The sequence below is a fragment of the Pleurodeles waltl genome, chromosome 8 (genome assembly GCF_031143425.1).
Source record: "Pleurodeles waltl isolate 20211129_DDA chromosome 8, aPleWal1.hap1.20221129, whole genome shotgun sequence".
In the NCBI taxonomy this organism is placed as follows: Eukaryota; Metazoa; Chordata; class Amphibia; order Caudata; family Salamandridae; genus Pleurodeles; species Pleurodeles waltl.
The window spans coordinates 274,645,535-274,667,795 of NC_090447.1; positions in this window are offsets into that span (position 1 = coordinate 274,645,535).

A 22,261-nucleotide genomic window follows, 5' to 3' on the forward strand; every position below is an offset into this window, starting at 1 on the left:
TTTGGATGGCTCAAGGAATTCAGAGGAGATGGTCACCTGAAGTAGTTAGAGCAAATTTAGAAAATGCAAGCCAAACGTACAAAAAATATTATGAAAAGAAAATTAGTGTCAAGAACATAGCTCTTGAAACTTGTGACTGCGTGCGGTTTAGGCTGGTCAGAAATCTTAAAGATGGTGCTCAGCAGAGCTTACCGATGGTAAAGACTGGAATTTTAGTAACATTTCTAAATGTAATACACATTTATCATTGAATTGTGGAAGTTCGAGAGCACCAGGTTCATGGTTGTGGGACAAAGATGACAATAGAGGACCTAATTATAATGCAGGACCCACAAGTAATTCTACAATGTATCCTTCTGCTTCACCTCCAGATGTGGGAAATGTGATTCATACTGGAGAAGAGCATGCATCCATGAGTATGTTAAGGAAGAAGAACATACTTCTTTTCTAATGTTAGATCATCAAAAATCTGCTAAGAGAGTGATAGTGACACAATCAAGCATTACCATAGCACTTCCTATGAAGCTGAAAGAGTTTATTGTTGGGTAATGGTGCTGCAATGTATTGTTATGTATGCATCATTTTCAGGTTATTATAAAAGTTGTTATTGTTGGGTAATGGTGCTATGATGGTTTGTCACATATGCATCATTCTCTAGTTTTGCATTATTTGCTGTATTATTTCCTGTAGTAGTTTTTCACAGTAATCTAATGTATACAAATATTCCTTTGATTGTGGCTTATTATATTTTTCAATAACCATGAAACTTTCTTGTTGTTGTAAAAGGGGAAAGATGTGTGGTGTTACTAGTAAGTGGTTTCCAAACACATGCGAAGAATATCACTGTTATGATATGGTATAGTTCTGTGACTGAAAAATTAAGTGCTGCCGGTTGTGGGAATCATTGGGTGCGGACCTTCACATGGAAAGACATACACACTTGCTCTAACCATTTTTAACAATAAATCAAATTAAACTTTACCCAATTTGTGTGGGCTCATCACTAAAATGACCATCACTCTTCCCATCTACATGGGCTAGCTTTTAGAATATGGAACATGTCCTTAGATGATTTTGAAAGGATTGTCTTCCATGGTCTCCTGTCCCAGTGTGCCCATGACATAATTTTCAACTCTCCTTCCAAGTTGTTCATCCCAATACTCATTAGTTCTATCAGATCTCTAATTATGTGATTAAACTACACAGTCACTTTCCTGCTTGGATGATGTAATGGGGTTAACATGTTTAACGCTTACATATTTTATATATTCCAGCCTTTTTTAAATTTCAATTTTACTTCATTGCCTATTAAGGTATAGTTAGGTACAAAAAAAAAAAATAATAATAATTTTCAACCATCAGTCTATTGGTGGAACACTCGTCCTAATTGTTAATAAAATAAGATTTTCTTCGTGAGTTACCATATATTTTTGACTGTTTTTTCAGATCAGCTCTAATGGTTTCCTTTTTTCCATATTTTCTTAACATACTTTCTGGCTGTAGTCATCACCTTATCATTTTTGTACTTTGTTGAATTCTTCCTTAACTGTAGCCTTCCCTCGATTGTAAGGACACACATAACATTTTATCCCTCCCACACATCATCACCATCAGTCTCTTCAATTAGAAAAGCTATGCAGGTTAAAAAACAACTGGGGTCACATTTTTCATGCCTTGTAAATATTTCACATCTTAAATGAAATCTTGGAGATGCATTGACAACATCACTATATCGGTCAAGGGTCTCAACTTGCCCACAGTAATCAAACGTTTAGGGCCAGATATACGACCCTTTGGTATTGCGATTCACAATTTGCGCATCTTTGCATTTTGTAAATTTTGATTCAGAATACCAGATGCACAACAGTGTAACTCACTCTATTTGTTATTCCCAATGGGGTCGCAAATGACCTAACTCATTAATATTCATGAGGTTGGCCGCAATTTGCGACCCCATTGGGAATAGCCGCACTCACAGGAATGGTGGCCTGCTTGGCACAGCATACCACCATGTCTGTGCCTGCCTTTAAATACAGCAGTAGTTATTTATTTATTTTTTTAAATGCAGCCTGTTTTCCTTAAAGGAAAACAGTATGCATTTCAAAAACAGAAATGAAAAGTTTTCTTCTCATTTTTTCAGAGCAGGCAGTGGTCTGTAGAGCATAACACTGCGACTCGCAATCAGGAAGGGAAAGCCCCTTCCTAAATGTGATTCGCCAACCCTTTTTGAGATTCGGTAAAGAGATTACCAAATCGCAAACCTGGGTTTGTGCACCACAATATACTTTTTTCCTGTTGCAAATGGACCGAAAAAAGCTTTACACATGTGGCTTTAGTCAGGGGAGTATGATCACTCTATAGTGTTCATAGTATATTTTTCCTCAAATACATTCTTAGAAGTGTTCAGAGACTAAACACAAGCCAAGGTTTTTGTTTTAATTCTGAGTACCTTTGTTTAGTGGGAGATACTGGCAGAGTGGCAAAGGCAATCACCACTTCCTTGCCTGAGTGCTCCATCTGGGGGAGGACTGCTTGTAGTCCTTTGCCACTGGTGTTGGTGATTACAATAGTATGCAATTTAGAATCAAAGCTCTTCATATCTAATGCCTTGCAAATTCCCTCAAATGATTTTGGTATTCAATAGACCAATCAATCCTGGTCTTGTTCTTCAAACCTTACTGATGAAATTTCTCAGGAAAAAAGAGAACAAATATAAAGCAGAAGTCACACACTCCTAAAATGTTCTGAGGTTACCTTTGTTCTAAGGAGCTGATGCATTCCAAATAGCCTCAACTAATTTCTCCTTTGGCTTACTGCCGCCAAAACTGTATGTCCTAGGGAAGCAACTTCATGCTCAGCAATTTTACATTTGTTTATTTCAGCAGTTAGACTTCTCTTCACTAAAACATGCACAAATGTACTCAGACATTTGTCATGCTGTTTCCCATATTTGACCATCACCTGTATGGCATCCTGAAATAGATCACACTGTACATGTTCACACTGAGAGGGTTCACAGTACACTCAGAAGCCAAATAGAAAATAAGAACTTTACTATCGGGATGCAGATCTATCTGGTGAGATCAAGTCTGGAAGTCTACTTAACACCACTTGTAAGAGACAGAATTAGGTCAATTTTAGGCAGAGGGAAATTGACCAAGCAGAATACTATTATTTAGACGTGTGAGGTGGACGTAGACTCTCACTTTTCCATTCGGTTTCGGGATCTATGCTAGAGGTGAAATCCACTCCCATGATTTGACAGGCTACATACAAGTTGGCATCAATATATTTCTGTAGCTCAGCATTAACCTCCTTTCTTACAATGAATGTTACATTTCTTATTTTATGCACTTTAAGCACATGATTACATTTCAACTTCATTTCGTGCATATAATTGTTCAGTTTACTAATTGTCTAGTTAAACACACTCTGCAAGTTCCTTACTTCCCATCTTCTGGTACCTGTACTATCCTATACCACCAGAACCTCTTTCTTAGGATCAAGCACAATGTGAAGAGATCTTGGTTTCCTCCACCCTAGAACAATTGGTCCTTTTTCTAGCCATCTATCATTTGCAATTAATTTTTCTGCTTTAAAACCAAAATACTAAAACATTATATCCTGGCATTGCTCTGCTATCTCCAATAAAACTGTTGGATTAATATCAATTGGTTCCATGATATTCCCTATTTTATGTACACATATATTTTCCATTCATTCTCTGTCATAGTTGTATATCAGGATCCAAGTCTGCCACCCCTATGTTACAGAACCCCACCAATGGACATCAAACAAACAGGATTATTTTGGTTTTATTCACTCCCCTTAAATTAAATACCACATTTGCTTATCTTTGAGCACAGAGTTATTTGTTTACTCATCTCTATCCAATACACATTCATCAAAATCAGCAACACCAAGGTACCCAGTCTTTCTCGTCAATTTTCTGGGACACTCTAGCAAAATCTACAGTAATCCTGCACTGTGACCTTACCGTATTCAGGGCTAGATATTTCATAAACTGTGTTGAGTGTTTAAGTTTACCACAGCAGTAACACGTCATGATCACCTTTTTCTTGGTACCTGCACACTCCTAATGTTTTCTTTGGTTTATTCACATTTTTACATTGGCAACAAATGGTTAGCACATGATAATTAATCTTTCCTTAATAACACAATTACATCCTTCATTGGAGAGTCGCTATTCACCCACAGCATATCTTGTCTTCTTTCTTTGTGTGCATGACAATTTGTTTATGTACCAGTTCATCATGTAATTATTCTAGTTTACGATTTCTTTGTTTTCAAGGCTGGTACATAATCATCTCCTTTTACCTTTCCCTTCTGGTTGAGATTTAAAACATCAGCAATTGCCCACGTATATTGTGGGAGAGCAGTATTCATCAAAGTTGGCTAAGTCATTTGCAAAGACATCATGCTCTTCTGTGTCCCGCTTGGGTCTGGCTAAAAACCTGTAAAACTTTAGGACCAAGAAGTGTATAACAATATTTTCTTTTACTTTTCAGGGGAAAAATCCTGTCCAAGACAATTGACATGCACTTCATGAAATATCCTTTACACGGTTTCCAGTTCAGGATGGGCTAACTTGGAGCAAGAAAAACATTGTGTATTGTTGAAGTGAATGGTAGTTCTGCTGCCATTATTTATATACACAGTTCAATTTTTGAAGTACTGTAATGCAAATGTGCTGCTCAATATAGAATCAACAAATTGTATGTTGGTATATGGTTTGTTTTTAGCTCTACACACAGTAACTACGGCAAGTATAATTTGCTACCTGATCTAGAATTTCAGCATAAACTACAAAATATTAAATATTGGCATGCAGAGAAAAAAGTTTATTGATATATTAGAATCTTTTTTTAAAATGTACTTTCTTTTTCTTGTTGAAACGGAAAAATCTTTTCGATATTTCAAAACCCAGTACACTTTTATTACATTTCCATGCAGCAAATGGAGTGCCTAAAAATGGCTGTTGAAGTGCAGTGTTGCATAGATGTGTTGCTTGCTGATGCATGAAAAATGCTTTTGGGACATGTAGGGTGCAGGAGGTGCCAGGGCTCATTGTAGATCATGAGGTTTGTTCTCGATTTGGAAGTGTGCTTGCTCTGGAAACCCCAAACACATATAAGTTGTTGTGTACTTGGCTTCACTTCTTTAATCTTCTAGGTAACCTGAAGACTTCTCTTTGATACTTTGGATTGGTTCTGTACGATGGAGACATGGTACATACTCCCCATGTGGGCACTTATTCCTTTCATCATCCAAAGTTCCTAACTACCCAGCACTTGGTTTGGTTCATCTGGGGTTGTGTAAGCAAGTTGTATTATCCTGCATTTTCTTATTCCCTGCATGAGGCATGTCTTGATTGCTGAGAGTGTAATACTGAGAACAAATGATGCAATAGAATGTAGGTGATAGTCTGCAGAGGGAGCAATTAGATAGTGACAGTTGGTAAGAGGATGACGGACTGACATGACTTGTCTGTTATTGCCTTAACCAAAGAGCTTATAGGAAGTAAAACACTTATCACCTATCTGAAGGGTGTCAAACTCCTGTATGAAGACCCTACCCTTTAGCTTCAACAACAGTTCATTGCCAAATTGTATTAAACAACCAGATGCAGCCAGTGTTGCACGGAAGTCGAGCCATCAGCATCAGGTTCACCTCCAAACGGCCCCGGACATGTCAAAAATAAATGCACTGAAGCAGAATACTTCCTTGACAGACACAGGGCTTTTAGTACTTAGAGGAATGAAACACATACACTACAATGCTGAACTAATAGTTACCAGAAACCACGCATAAAAGCCAAGGATTTGATAGAGAAATAATGTCCATCATCCTCCTCCCAAAACTGCAAGAGGTGTGTGCGAGCCAGTGAAAGCTCAAACCAGGCTCAAGCCTAAATCCTGGCTCTGGCTTATCTCAAGGTATAACGAGTCAAAGCTTCCATGTGTTAAAACACTTATTTAATTTTAAAGAGGTATTGTCATGTTTGTGTGATGTTTGTTTTATGATTTACACAGTAAACATTTCGAGGGCTCGGCTTGGATTCCTGGCTTGGTTCTAACTCGGCTCACCCTGTTATTTTGTGATGTCACGCATCTCCAGGAACTGACCCCATTCTAGACATGGAACCCTTTCCTAATGTGGGTGCAGAAAGCTCTTTAATGGCAAGCACCACCAGAGAATGCTACAATGCCTGATCTAAACAAGGGCTCAATACAGTAGCCACATGCTTACTTTAAGTCACTAAGGGGCACATTTACAAGCCCCTAGCGTGCCACCTTGTGCCACCCTAGCGTCATTTTTTTATGTTAAGGCGACGTTAAGGAGGCCTTTCTCTTTTTTGTGTATTAAGTTAAATGCTTGCATAGCGCCACTTTGTAAACTCTTGCGCCACATTATGCTTGCACCAGGCATAATGTATACAAGGGGGGATTCCGACACAGGGAGGCCCGAAAAAATGGTGCAGTGAAATTTAGAACTATTTGCTCTGCCATTTTTCTGTTATTTTTAACGTGTTAAAATGACGCACCTATTTTGATCAATGGGCCTCCACGTGCTATGCTGTACTAGCATCAAAATGTTTGACGTTAGTGCAACAAAGCGGAACAATAGCATCAAAAACTTTGACTACTGCCATGGTGCGTTGTAAATACGGTGCAAGCATGGTGTTGTTAGGTGGAGCAGGAGCGACACAAGAACAGTGGCGCATTGGGACCGATGCGCCACTGTTTTGTAAATATGCCCCTAAGTACCACAAAATAGGACGCTACAAAATACAATGTTGGTTAAGTGTGAGTTTTGCTGATTAGGATTCAAGAGATTTCCAGCTTACGTTTCAACACTAAGACCCTCATTATGACATTGGTGGTAAATCCCACTTACCGCCACGCTGACTGACACAAACATACCACTGTGGTGGCAGATATCCTTTCCCCATATTATGACACATACACCAATCCGTCACTATTCAGCTACATACACAAATCCACCACACCAAAGGTCAGTGATGAACTGGCGGTATCAAAATACACACTGTTACGCCAACAGAACTACGCCCACCACATTATGACCCACGAATCACCACGGTGGACATTCAACGGTACAAACCACTGCACTCAAAATACACACACTCAAACAAAACAACTCCACATTGGACAATTCAAACAACACACATCTGACACCCATACACACACCACACCCACACCACTATAAAACACACACCCATAGTACCCACAACCCTTTATGACTACAAACCATTGGCACGAGACAGACACCACGACCACAGACAAAACCAGAGCCACATACTACCTCCACCTATACACCACCCACGCACCCCACATCACACACCGCAACACATCACCCTACACACCCTCGCCTACACAACTCACACAACACCCATGGCACCACAAAGACACCCCAGATTCTCAGAGGAGGAGCTAAGGGTCATGGTGGAAGAAATCATCAGGGTACAGCCACAGCTATTTGGAGCACAGGTTCAGCAGATATCGATAGCTAGGAAGATGGATATATGGCAGAGAATCGTGGACAGGGTCAACGCCGTGGGACAGTACCCAAGAACAAGGGATGACATCAGGAAGAGGTGGAATGACCTACGGGGGAAGGTACGTTCCATAGCAGCAAGACACCAACTCGCTGTACAGAGGACTGGCGGTGGTCCCCCACCTCCTCTCCCACAACTAACAACATGGGAGGAACAAGTCTTGGCAATCATGCATCCTGAGGGCCTGGGCGGAGTAGGAGGAGGACCGGACTCAGGTAAGTCAACTCTCTTCTACTATCACCCCCATACGTGCATGCCATCACATACCCCCTCCCTCACCCTCACTCCCATCACTCTACCACTTCCCACACACCCCACCATCACATCTCACTCATCCTATTGCCAAGCCCTGCATGCAATACCAATGCATGGACACCACTCACAGACCTGCATGGACACCTATCACTAAAGCATGCACACTAGAGAGAATCAGCTATCCCACCACATACCAACGTACACAAGTGAAAACTGCCAGGGCAAATACAAGCAAGGAGGGCAAGCCATGTGTGTACAATATGTCAGACACAGAAACAATAACACAGCATTTATATCCCCGCAGGTACCCCAGCCAATATCAGAAGAGAGGAGGTGCTAGCAATATCCAGTCCTTCCACAGAAGAGGCACACAGTGATGACAGCAACTCTGGACTTCATGATCTGGATGACCAACCTGGCCCATCAGGGACCTCTGGACAGCTGGTCACCCAGGCCCAGTCACACACTACCACAAATTAAAAACAATTTTTGTAGAGGCGACGTTGCCCCTCGATAGTCCTGATGAGACCCTGATTGAAGAGGCTGAAACGCGTTGACACATGTACCGGCGAGATTGTGTTCTCTAATTGGAGTCAGCTTTACAAAAAATCACTTAATACGCACTGCAAAATACCATAAAAAAATATGTAGGTATTTGACAGTTGCTTGTCCGTGAACCACCAATCATCGCAACAGAGTGGATTACAATTATAACTTTGAAATTGTGACCACCAGTATCTTATAAAAAAAGGTTGTTGGGCACAACCCTCTACTGACGGTATGGTCAGTTTCAAGACTTTTGAGAAGCTAGATGTTGGCCTCAGTTGAATCAAGAAGAATATGTGAATTTAATTTCATGTGTGTAATGTCTTGTTTTGTAAATATTTAGTGTTCTGTATAATTCACCAATGAACCATTTTCTGCCTTGCACATAATTAGTTACAATATATTTTGGAAAGTAATTAATCCATGAAGACAGTATTGAGCACTGTTTTTCAAAAATATCGATTTAATCTATCCCTACCATTAGACCAGTCCTTTGTTTACATATTGTTATTTAACCCAGGTCAGGTTAGGGTCATCGAGTTTCCTATTTTTTGCATAATGTTGAGTACAGCTAGTGAGGTGTGAGCTTTTTTGTAGAGATAAATAATACATGCATTTCTCCTCCCGAGGTCGGGAGTGAAATGAAATAACAAATAGGTATTGCCAGGTCGATGGTGTCTCATTTTGAAGAGATATGGTGAATGGAGACAGTAGATTTATACTTTCGTAGTAGTTTTGTAAGATTGAGCACTCAGTTAGAATGTCAGAATCCCACACAGTATGCTACACAGAAGAACAGATATCAAAACTTTTAGAACTCCCTTCACTTCTTAGTGGAGAATTACCCCCCAACTCAAAAAGAAAAACATACGGGCACAACTGCATGCACAGGTGCTACTAGAACATTTAAAGAACAACAGAATTCCATTAGGACTACAGGCGAGAAATATCCCTGTTATCTTTATAAGTGATCCTAAATATCTCACACAGTTTAGCGGTGTTGGCACTAAATGTTCCAGGGATTGGCTAGCCCTTTCAGTAGAGACAGCCGTAAGGATCAGCGAAAGCGAACTTAAGGAAATAGCTGAATTGGAGCAGGAAATTATCTTAGATAATACTATTCAGAACGCTCAACAACTCTTAGAATCCATCAATAAAACAATAGCAGAATTTAAAGTGAATACCATAAATCAAAAAACAACTAAGTTAGCAAGAGATATAAAGAACTTTAATATCACTACAACATATCCCTATTTGAGAGAAGATTTTTACAAAAACAATAACCCGAATACTTTAAACCTACAATTCCAAACAAGATCACGTAAGAGATTCATAACCTTTTCTGATCCGTTAAAGCTTTCTTTAACTCGGCGCCCCAACAGGAAGAGGTTAATAATAGTGGACTAAGACCCAAATACACCATCTTGCCAGAAAGAAACTACATGCCTTTAGAGGTAAAAGTCTTTGAAGATATAGTATTAAAAGAGTTGGACTTACGTAATACTAAAAAGATCTACTTTAAGGATAATTGCTCTAAAATAGAAAAAGAAGCCATAACCAACTTGGCCAAGAAAAAAGATATCATAATTAAACCAGCTGACAAAGGAGGTGGGATAGTCCTTTGAGTCCTAGAACAATATAACGAAGAAGTCATGAGACAACTCAGTAACATACTACATTATCGGGAGATTGAAGTCAGCACTCCCAAACAAGTCAGATCCCAAATTGAGGCTATTACATCTGAAGCCAGGGAACAGAGGTTGATCAGCAAAAAAGAGTTTGAATTTCTTAATCAGAACGAAGGCAGAACTCCATGTTTCTACATCTTGCCTAAGATCCACAAGAATTTAGAGAAACCCCCAGGCAGACCAATTGTGTCGGCCTGTGGCTCTATTCTAGAACCCCTCGCACAATTTGTTGACGATTTCCTAAAACCTTTTGTGACCAAGACTCTCTCCTATGTCCGTGACTCAATGGACATCATTAACAAGTTAGAAAAATTGCCCTTTGACGAAGACAGACAACTGTTGGTTACCTTCGACATAGAATTTTTGGACACCAATATCCCTCAAGATGAAGCGATAGAGATCATCAGGAAAGTATTAGCTACTCCTTAGCCACATTGTGCCTGAAACACACTTTCTTTAAATATAACGAAAAACTATATTGGCAGGTCAAAGGAGTAGCAATGGGCTGTAGCTTCACTCTGGAAATTGCTAACCTTGTTATGGATTGCTTCGAACAAAAGTGGATTTATTCACAATCTAAGCCTTTCAAAACACACATTACAAAATGGTACAGATATATAGATGACATTTTAATGATTTGGGAAGGTACAGTTGAAGAACTCAGTAGTTTTCATAATTGGTTGAACCAACGGACAGTTGATTTCAAGTTCACTATGAATAAAGACAAAATGAAAATTAACTTTCTCGACTTATGGATCCTAACTAGGAATGGGGAGTTAGAAGTCAGCCTCTTTAAAAAGCCCACAGATCGCAACACATTGCTACACTTTTCCAGTTGCCATCCTAGAACACTCAAAGAGAACCTTCCATATGGCCAATTCCTGAGAATTAGGAGAAATTGCACTGAGAAAGAGAATTATTTTCATAACGCATGGGAACTCACAGCAAAATTAGTGAGCAGAGGATACCCTAAAAAACTGGTGAAAACAGCGGCTAAAAGAGCTTGGTTTACACCCAGAGAGACACTCTTAATCCCCAAAGTGAAAGCAAAACAAATCCCTCTAACTTGTGTCATTACATACAGTCCAAAGGCCAACAAAACACGTTTGATCTTAGAAAAGAACTGGCAAATCATTAAAGATCTAGATATAGACAAACCACTATTTGCATTTAAAAAAGCATGCGGCCTGAAAGACCAATGGGTTAAAGCAGCCCACACACAAACAGAAGAGAGAAATTTGAGATCAAAGCTACAACTACCAGCTCTCCAGGGCCACTACAGGTGCTGTAAATGTATTGCATGTCAGTATACACAAGATTCTAAAGAAATACTACTGAATGGAAAAGTACATGTGCAAAACGATTTTTCGAACTGCAATACAAAAAATGTCATTTATTGTATAATGTGTCCTTGTGATAAAGTCTATATAGGACAAACTTCTCAACCGGTTAAAACTTGCATTTTACAACACCGATCAAGAATTAAATGCGCTATAAAGGGAGCCCCCTTGGTCGAACATTTTATGGAGTGCTAACACAAAGCAGAAGACATTCGATGGACAGTACTGGCTGTGGTTCAACCTAAACCAGATGGATTACCAACAACAAATAAACTTCTGAAATTGAAAGCCAGACTGATAGAAAAATACCAAACAGCCCGAAATGGGCTGAGTGACATTGATGAAGTTGGGACTTTGATTGAATGATGGTTAAACAGTACTCCAACAGGGGAACCAAGTATCTTAATGCTCTGATGTGGAGAAGAGACATTGTAACAGGTGCAAATATTTCACAGCATGGGTTTATTTACAGAAGGCTCCTATACTGTACCAGTGATGTGCTATACCGGCAATGTTGATACAATCATTTATGCTTTAAAGAGATCTTGTACAATTGGTAGATGTTCGACTTAGGAGATCGAGGTCTTGTATATGGCTATACTATGATATACTTCAATGTTACAATTGATATGCGGCTTTTGCATATACACATATTTTTCTCACTGGGCTTGATTACAGGCACCCCTAAAAGATATGTAACAACGTTACACACTAGGTACGTCCTGCACAGGATAGACTTAGAGAACTGAGCTAATTTTGTCGATTCACGTGCAGGATCGCATATCATGTGCTTAGAGAATTATACTTCTCCTTAGGATGGCCACCCTCCGGCCTCATGCATTAAACTATACTCGCCGGTCTAGATGCCTGCAAGCTTTAAACAAACGTGAATGATTGCGTGCTGTACTAGTCTGATGAGGCATGCCGCCTCTGCTTAGACGCGGTGAGACACAGGTTAGACCCAAGCGGAATATCAGCTGCCCTGTTGGGTGAGTAATATCCATTCGGATGCCGTCCGTCAGCCTCACAAGACACGCGGATAAATTAAGTAAGTTCTGAACCGCCGACATTTGAACACTGAAAGGTTTATGTTTAGCGTGACGATATAGTAATTTTACCCTGCTCTAATTTTACCCTGCTCTCATTTTGGCAGCCCTCCCTTGCTAAAAGCGCCGCATAGGCGTGCCTGTTTCATGTAATGTAATTAGTCACAGAGTGTTTCCCGTACCTCTAGTGGCACAGTGAGTCGCTTTCTTGATTAGTCTTTATTATTTTCCATTAACTCTCACTTCAATACATGCTAGTGAGGTATTTGCTTTTTCTCACTCAGCACCAGAATTTGATAATACGCAGTGCCTCCCGACGTAGAATATGGACACTACCGTTAACATGTATTGCCCATAGATTGTCTTGTGTTGGGATCTTAATGTGCATGCTTGAGTTCAGCATGTTTTGATATTTTTATAGTGTCACATCTATATACACCGACACAAATTTGGTGCCATAGACACTAGATTGTAGCAATTATGTGTGTCCCACTGGTAGAAGTAGTTCTGTGCACAGGGATTCTATGGTGATAATCCAGCACTGATGTATACAGTAGAGCTCTCTTGCGTTAGTTATCGTTGAAGTATACTTTTAGTTAGTCTCCCTGTTTTTTATTTTTGTAGAGGTGACGTTGCCCCTCGATAGTCCTGATGAGGCCCTGATTGAAGAGGCCGAAACGCGTTGACATATATACTGGCGAGATTGTGTTCTCTAATTGGAGTCAGCTTTACAAAAAATCACTTAATAAGCACTGCAAAATACCATAAAAAACAGATATAGGTATTTGACAGTTGTTTGTCCGTGAACCACCAATCATCGCAACAAAGTGGATTACAACTATAACTTTGAAATTGTGACCACCAGTATCTTATAAAGAAAGGTTGTTGGGCACAACCCTCTACTGACGGTATGGTCAGTTTCCAGACTTTTGAGAAGCTAGATGTTGGCCTCAGTTGAATCAAGAAGAATATGTGAATTTCATTTCATGTGTGTAATGTCTTGTTTTGTAAATATTTTGTGTTCTGTATAATTCACCAATGAGCCATTTTCTGCTTTGCACATAATTAGTTACAATACATTTTGGAAAGTAATTAATCCATAAAGACAGTATTGAGCACTGTTTTTCAAAAACATCGATTTAATCTATCCCTACCGTTAGACCATTTCTTTGTTTACATATTGTTAATTTGTAATGGGTCAGTGTGAATTGTCTAGTATGTCCAAATTTATACAGTGATGCACCAATTATCCAGGGTTTGCCCCCCAGTCCTGGAATGGCGTCCACCTGTCCTGTGTGGAGGGACAGGTGGAAGTGAGGTAATTCCGCTGCTGTTGTGCGCCGTTGTGGGGCGGCGGTCGGGAACCGCTGTGCAACTCCTCATTGGATAACATTGGGCCCTATGGGTTACAGTGGCCAATAGTGATCTATGCCGGCGGTGACGGTATGCACTGCCAGGGACGTGACTGCCATTTTATATCAGATTCCTCACTTGCTACCTGATCTTCAACAGGAGAGGACCTACACAGCATGTGCTGTTGTGACCTGTGTCTGGAACCTACCATGGCCCATGTGACTGGTGAAAGGACCCCTTCCTTCACTTGAGCGGAGTTGGAGAGACTGGTGGATGGGTTTCTACCCCAGTACGGACTGCTGTATGGGCCTCCAGACCAACAGGAGAGTACACTCTGGGCACGATGCATGTGGCATGAATGCATGGAGTGGTGTGTGTGAAGCCCTTGTGTAAGGGGGGTGGGTGGATGTCCGCTGGGCAGCGTGTTGGGTGTGTGCTGGGCCATGTGTGTGCAAATGGTGATGTGAAGGGGTATGGTGGGCCATAACTGTAACACGCAGGACTGTCTGACTAATACTATTTTCCTGTGTGTATTGCCTCTGCAGGTCAGCGCCCATCAAAAGAAGGGCATATGGCATGCCATTGCAAAGGACGTGCAGACCCTGGGGGTCTACCGCAGGCGGAGCACCCACTGTCGGAAACGGTGGGAGGACCTGAGATGCTGGGTATGGAAGACCGCGGAGGCCCATCTGGGGATGGCCCCCCAACGAGGAAGTGGTGCCTGTCAAACCCTGACCCCCCTGATGGCCCGCATGCTGGTGGTGGCCTATCTAGAGCTGGATGGGCGCTTGAGGGTATCACAGCAGCCAGAATGTGGTGAGTACAGTGCTCATTGTTACTATTAACGCTTGGTGGGTTGGTATCTGGGTGGGGAATGTGTGTCAGTGGGTGCCCCTAGAACAGGCCTGACATTGCAGCTTAGGTCCCCTGGTGGCTACGGTTTTGAAGGGATAGTCCTGCTACCTAGCTCTTAGCCATCCACTACTGGTCAGGGCTGCGTTGGTCCCAGGTGTGCTAGGTTTGGCGGTGTGTCCCCCTCCCCATGCCTTGGTGGCTAGTATTATAAATGGTAATGCAATGCATAGTGCGTAGGCCTATTCCCTGTGTGTGAGTGTGCTGTGTACGCCAATGGTGGTGTTGGTACAGCCAATGACCAAGTGTATTCTTTGTCTCTTCTTCCTCCTTTTTGTTTGTCACCCTGTCCTTATGTGCATTAGCATCATCTGGCGGAAGAGCAGAGGCAGCGGCGACGGAGGGAGCTGCATCCCACAGGACCCAGGAGGCAGAGTCCACCGATGCTGAGGGCACCAGTGGGACGGAGTGCAAAGAGAGCACCACGGCGGAGACTGGAGGGGACAGTTTTGACACAGATACCTCCTCCGATGGAAGCTCCCTGGTGGTGGTGGACACCTCTGTGACCATATCAGCTACAGGTACAGCCGCCACCCCCTGTACCAGCACCGCCGTCCCAGTAGCCCCTCATCGATTTGCCCGTGCCTGCTCACCCAGGAGGGTGGGCATCTCCTTCGCCCCAGGCACCTCAGGCCCTGCCCTAGTGAGCCCCGCTGCCCTGAGTGAGGAAGCTGTTGACCTCCTGAGATTCATCTCTGTAGGGCAGTCAAACATTGTGAATGCCATCCAGGGGCTGGCAGCCCAGATGCAATAGACTAATGCATTCCTGGAGGGTATTCACACTGGCTTGGCCGACCAACAGAGATCACTACAGGCTCTGGCCTCCTCTCTGATGGCAGCCATTGTCCCTGTTTCCACCCTCCCCCCTCCAACTTCCTCTTCCCATTCCAATCTCCTTAACCCCAACCTATCCCAAGCACACAGGCAGACGAGCATGCACAGAAGACAAAACACAAGAGTGGGTTAGGCAAACAGAAGCACCGCACTTCATCACACAGGCATTCACACAAACACCATGCAGATGCAGACATATCAACATCCACAATTTCCACTGTGTCCCCCTCCTCCTCTACCTCTCTCCCAGTTCCATCTACACTCACACCTCCACTACCAGCATCACCACCACACCTTGCAGAAAACACACCTCACTGGCAGACACCTCCACAACAGCCATGCACCCGTCCCCTGTGTCCTCTCCCACTGTGTCTGTGCCCCCCCAAGGTACCCAAATGTAAGCACTCAGACACTCAACAGCCATCCACCTCACAACAGCATCCAGCCCATGCACCTGCACCCAAAATCTGCAGACAGACACCTCCTACAACCACTCCCTCTTTCTCCACTCCCAAACCTTCTCCCTCTTCTCTTCCCAGTTCCCTACAAAACTTTTCCTATCCACCATTGACCTCTTCCCTACCCCTCCCCCCGTCCTGCATGTCTGGCCAGGGTGGGAAGATCCCAGCCAAGCACCTCAGCCACCCAGTACATGGGTCCAGTCGTCACCATACCCATTTGTGGTGGGAAAGGAGCCAGGGCACATATCCTGAGGGTGAAGGAGCCTGCACCAGGCAGCCTCATGGGGAAGAATCCTGCCCCAGCTGCTGCCAGGAAGACTAAGGAGCCTGTCCCAGCTGCTGCCAGGAAGAGCAAGGAGCTTGCACCAGAAGGAAGGAAGAGTAAGGGGCCTGCGGCTGGAACTGTGATGGTGCCCCCACCACCAACCACCACAGAGCAGCCATCCGAGGCTGCAGGGGATGGGCAGGAGCATCCCCCCACCAGCAGCAGCACCACCACCACCATGGAGGAGCTGTCTGGGGCTGCAGGGGATGGGAAGGAGCTTCCCCCGAGCAGCAGCACCACCACCACCACAGAGCAGCCATCTGAGGCTGCAGGGTATGGGCAGGAGCTTCCCCCTAACAGCAGCAGCACCACCACCAAGCAGCCGTCTGAGGCTGCAGGGGATGGGCAGGAGCTTCCCCCCACCAGCAGCTGTAGCAGCACCACTACCACCACTGAGCAGCCGTCACCGCCGGCGGACGGTATGTAATCCTGCCTCCATGGGCCATTGTGCGACCTGGCCGCTGCAAATCCAGTGGGTATGACACCCACCTGAGAGATTGTGACCTTGCAATCCCCAGGATCAAGAGCACAGGGCACAATGTCCCCTCCAGAACCAGTGGGTACGACATTCACCAACCCCAGCCTCCCCAGAATCAAGAGCACAGGGCACAATGCCCTCTCCAGAACCAGTGGGTAAGATACACACCAACCCCAGCCTCCCCGGGATCAAGAGCACAGGGCACAATGTCCCCTCCAGAACCAGTGGGTAAGACACCCACCAACCCCAGCCTCCCCAGGACCAGGCACAGGGCACTATGCCCCCTCCGGAGCAAGTGGGCAAGTCACCCACTCGAGAGACTGTGGCCTTGCACTCCCCAGGACCAAGCACAGGGCATGTTGCTTCCTCCAGAGCAAGTGGGCAAGTCACCCACTCGAGAGACTGTGACTTTGAACTCCCCTGGACCACGGACAGGGCATGTTGCCCCCTCCAGAACCAGTGGTCTTGTTTCATCTCTCGGCTGACGTGCCACCCTGTCCCCCGTCCCCCTGAGGTGCCTGCCTATTTACCAACTGATGCCCCTGCAGTGTTCTCTCCGTGTTGATGCAGGTGACAAGTGGGGCCTTGGACTTTAGCCTGTGGCCATGTGGCCCACGCAAACTGAGGACTGTGCAGTGTCCCTTGAACTGTACAATTGTAAATATCTGTTACATTGGCTAAATTTTTATAAAAACTCTGTTGATTCGATTACGCTCACTTTAGTAAATTCGTTTTGTTCTCGTATTATTCAGCCGATTTAGGGGTAAAAAATTGTTTTCTTGAGCATCTGGTTGTGTATATGGTGTGTGTGTATGGGGTGTGTGTTGTGCGTGTGTGTCACTGTCATTTTCCTCCCCCCTCCCTTGTGTGCTAGGCAGCTGTACTCACCGTCGTCGTCTTCGCCATCGTTGGTGTTCGTGGTGGAGCAGCACGTAGAAGACCATGGAGAAGACATGCAGCTTGGGCTCCATGGTGGCGTGTTTCTTCCCTGTATCTCCAATGCTGATTCCTTTCACTTCTGTGCAGTGTTTTCGCCAGGCTTTTGATGCCGTTGGTACTGCCCCGGAAAAGGTGGTGGTTTGGCATGTCATAATATGGTGGGCGGAACATTGACTTCTGCCTGGCTGTAGGTGGCTACCGCAGTGGTTCCTCTTGTTTCTGCCCTGGCGGTCGGTGTGGTAAAGTGGCTGTCTATCGGTGATCTATCCAACATGGTCATAATTGGGCGATAATTACTGACAGCCTGTTGGTGATATTACCGCCACTTTTACACCAACCGCCAGGGTTGTAATGAGAGCCCAAATTATGTTCAGTTAAAATGTCAGCTGTTCTGTTGGTAAGTTTTTAAGTTCCATTCTTGAAGCATAAACTAAACCCTACTACATCATCGGCAGATTACATTACATTTGCTTTGAAAATTAATACAATATGCTGAATTGCCAGAGGCTGATGCTTTGAAAATATGTTGATGCTTCGAAAATATCTTATTGGATTTCCATATCTCTATTTCTTGAAAGTGTGTGATAACCATTTCTAACACTTTGAAGTCAGTTCCGGCTTTTTATGTTTGAACAGGCTCCTCAATACAACTCAACATAAATGTATTTAAATATTTACATTAGCGAAACAACCCATCTTTCACGCAACAACAACTGATTCAAGAAACAGGTGTATGTTAGATTAGCTTATTCTCACTGAACCTAATTTAGTATGTTATTAGTAGTCAAATTATTCTATTATTTTTTTTCTGACAATTACTGCTGAATTATCAGGTACCCCGAACACATCAGGGGGTATATTTCTAATGTAATTTATTTCGCTATGAAAGAAATAACACGAAGGGTAATTAACGGATACATTAAATGCAGCTATTAACTTGCGTGTCACTCAGGACCACCATAACTAAGGTCGAAGGTTTTGTAAACGGATTAATTACGCTCGCTGTAAAACAGTAGGATAATTGTCATCTTAAAAATGTGAATTATCATGGAAGGGATTTAATGAACACTTTAGTCAATTAGAAAGAAAATTGTTAGGATTTGTCTTTGGTAGCATGTCAGGCTGGTTTTACATTTGCAAATCATGTTACGGTTTGGGAAAAATATTCTATGATCATTAAATCTGACCGACCAGCTATCTTTGCAAACCAAGTAAAGACTAATTTATTACTACTGAGAAAAAATATTGACGACGAGCCCACAACGTTTATATACATTTGTATATTTTCTGATTTAATTAGATGTGACTTACAGAATATGATTACATTAAAATAATTTGATTTTAATGATTTATGATTTCAACTTAACTCCAGTCCTAACATGAACACTTTTTAAATAATTCTGATGTGTGTGATTTAATTGCATGTGTTACAATTCATTGAATCACGGCAAATTTTTAAGAGACTGGAGTAAGTGGCGACCCAGAACTATAAAGTGAAAATAAGTCTTGGCATACGTTTAGATTTATCAGATGGCTATATTTGGCTACATAGTAGGATATCACATGTATCTAGAGCGTTGCAGCTTTTCAACTGCATTTTACAGGTTCACCTCTGGATAAAGAAAAATTGGAGGTGAACAAGCCACCAAAATATCAGGGAGCTCCAGGATGGAAACGAGCCTGGGGTTTCATTTTGTTCTAACAGCCAAAACATGAGCTGATCCATCAAAAGGATTGGGGTGTAAATGAAACAACAAACCATGCCCATGAAAACACATGATTAATTTAAAATATTGTTATTTCTAGAACAACGGTGTTTCTCTTCAGGACATGAGAATATAATGCTGCGTTTACGTCTGTGAAAAGTCATAATTTTTAAACATGATCTTCCCCCCTCCCTCATTGCTCTAATACTGCCATCAGTGCACCAAAAGATATCAGTTTGTCATGTACATTGTACATGGAGCCGATTTTACTATTACATGTGGAGCAGCATAATTGTTTCTTAAACTCTAAACAAGGGAGTCTTTTAGACAGTGCTCATTCTGATCAGAATTATTTCAACATGCTCTCAGATTTGATACTCAAAATGAGGCACAGTGAAGAAAACGTGATTTTTGTAGGACCACACAGTTTGGTTTATTGAACAACTTGGATTTAACCCTAGGATGCCTGGTTATACAATATGCACTTCAGGTACCAAACATATATCTCTTCCTCTCTCTCTTTTACCACTATTGGTGAATACATTGTGCTCAATAATATTTTGACCGAAATTAGTACACTCATGGCTCGATTTAGATCTTGGTGGAGAGGGAACTCCATGACAGCAGCGTTGGCGTTCCATCCCTGCCAAGACTATGATCCGTATGCTAAATTTAAGTGCGGGCGGACAACAGTTTCAAACTTCTCCAACAGCCTGATGCATTAACGGCCATCAGGTATTTGGCTGTATGTCTGCCCACCTTATTTAGGTGAGACGATATGTAGTCCCTTTCAATGTCGATCACCCCCAGGAAAAACTTGGTGGTAGGGGCACTGAAAAGTTCTCAACACCCCCCTCACTATGGGAGAAATCTCCTATGGTGAGGGGGACATTTTTTATTTTCAAAAAGTAAATTTCTCCTTAGGATTTTCTTTTTGGAAAAAAAAAAACTTTGTAAGATTGCTTTACAGCTCCGTCATTTTGATTAAGCTGTACTACACAATTACAATGCACTTACAATGCACCATGATGGTGCCTCCTGCCAATCATAAAAATGTCTTCTGGGCTGGTGAATATTTCTAAATTTGTCCTTCTGCACCTGTGCCAATAAGTAAATTAAGCACTATGCTCACTAAAACATGTATCACATTTTAATTCATACTGAATCCATATATGTTTAAAATATTATAAGAGCCAAGTTGAGAGTGAGGGAAGGAATGAGACAATTTATATGTTAGTATCACTGCCTTTCTATTACCTCATAAACAGTAAAGTACAAAAGGGTTAGCAGCACAATGACTGCAATTACATTGGTTAGCAAAGCAAAGTGGATGCTAACATCTAGCAGAGGTTGCTGTCTAGGAAAAGGTTTTCAATGAGACACAGGGAAATGCAGATTAGCTCAGATGTAGACACACAATCACAGACTAAATCACCTTGTCAGAATTTATAGGCTTATCTTCCATGCATTTAGTGTTTTTTTGTCTTTTAAAAAACTGCATAAAAGAGGGTTGAGGATGGTGCTAGAGTGCTTGGTTCAGCTGTGGTGTGGGTCACCACTCCCTATGAGCCAATGTCCAAGCCAGAGTAACACATTTGGCCAGGCTTGAGCTTTGATTGTCTTGCTCACCACAAAAAAAAAATGGCTCTGCCTAAAAAAATGAAGGTCTGTTGTAGGAAATTGGGTCTTTGATTGAAGGGAGTGAAGGCCCTTCTCAAGCAAGACCCACAATGCCTGTGAACCATAAGTCATTAAATTAACTTGTGCTTAACTCTCTGTTAGCTTGGCACAAAAACAGCCAGGCTTAACTTAGAAGTACTGTGTTGTGTACCTATGGAACATACAAACGGTAATAATAGTAAATAGTATTTTAAGTAACTATAACTCGTGCCCTAAGGTAACTATAATTTGCGCCCTGACCATGCACAGTTATTTTATTAATAATTTTACAACAAATGTTAAAGTAATATCATCAAAGACATTATAAAATATGTCATGAGTGCTGTAATATCTGGGGTAATTAGCAGTGCATGGAGAGGGAGTGAGTTATAGTTACCTTAGGGCACGAGTTGTAGTTACTTAAAAAAACAATAACTAATACTGGTAAATTTCTAAGGTTTGGTACGAGTAAATTCAGAACCTATAACTTCCCTGTAACCTTTGTTTTTTTAAGTGAATTTCTATGTTTTTTAAGTTCTATTCCCCAACCTTCAGGTCCATGTAACCGTTGTTTTCTTCAATGAATATTTGTGTTTTTTAATGTAAAGTAATTTCCATTACTATATGGTAATCTTATCATCCCCCTATAATCACCTAACCCTGCATACAGCCAGCCAACCCCCCTAACCACCCAACCTAACGCTGCGCACTGCCTTTGCCTTTCCAGAAGTGGAGCTTTACCTTGGGGACCTGCAACATTTATATTAGTAAGAGGTTCCTGTTAAATGAGCATCTAGGCCAGAATGGCCTATCTATTCAATAATTTTTTGGAGAGGGAGGTGGCCCATGCTTCCCTCGGCTGATTTCAGCCTCGATGTCCCCATACCCGGGGCAGGGCCTTTTTAAATGTTTTTATGTTGTGGGAGAGTGGCCATGTGCTAAAGAGATGTTTGAGTGCTCTCACTTGCTGGAACCGGAGTGTTTGCTCTAACTTGGTGGGAACTGTCAAAGCTCATGCTAAGTCACATCAAACAGCTATGTCCCGGGCTGGGCACACTGGAAAATAGCAGGAGCCAGCCCTGGGATATAGCAGTCCCTTGGGCCATCTATGGCTCCAAATTT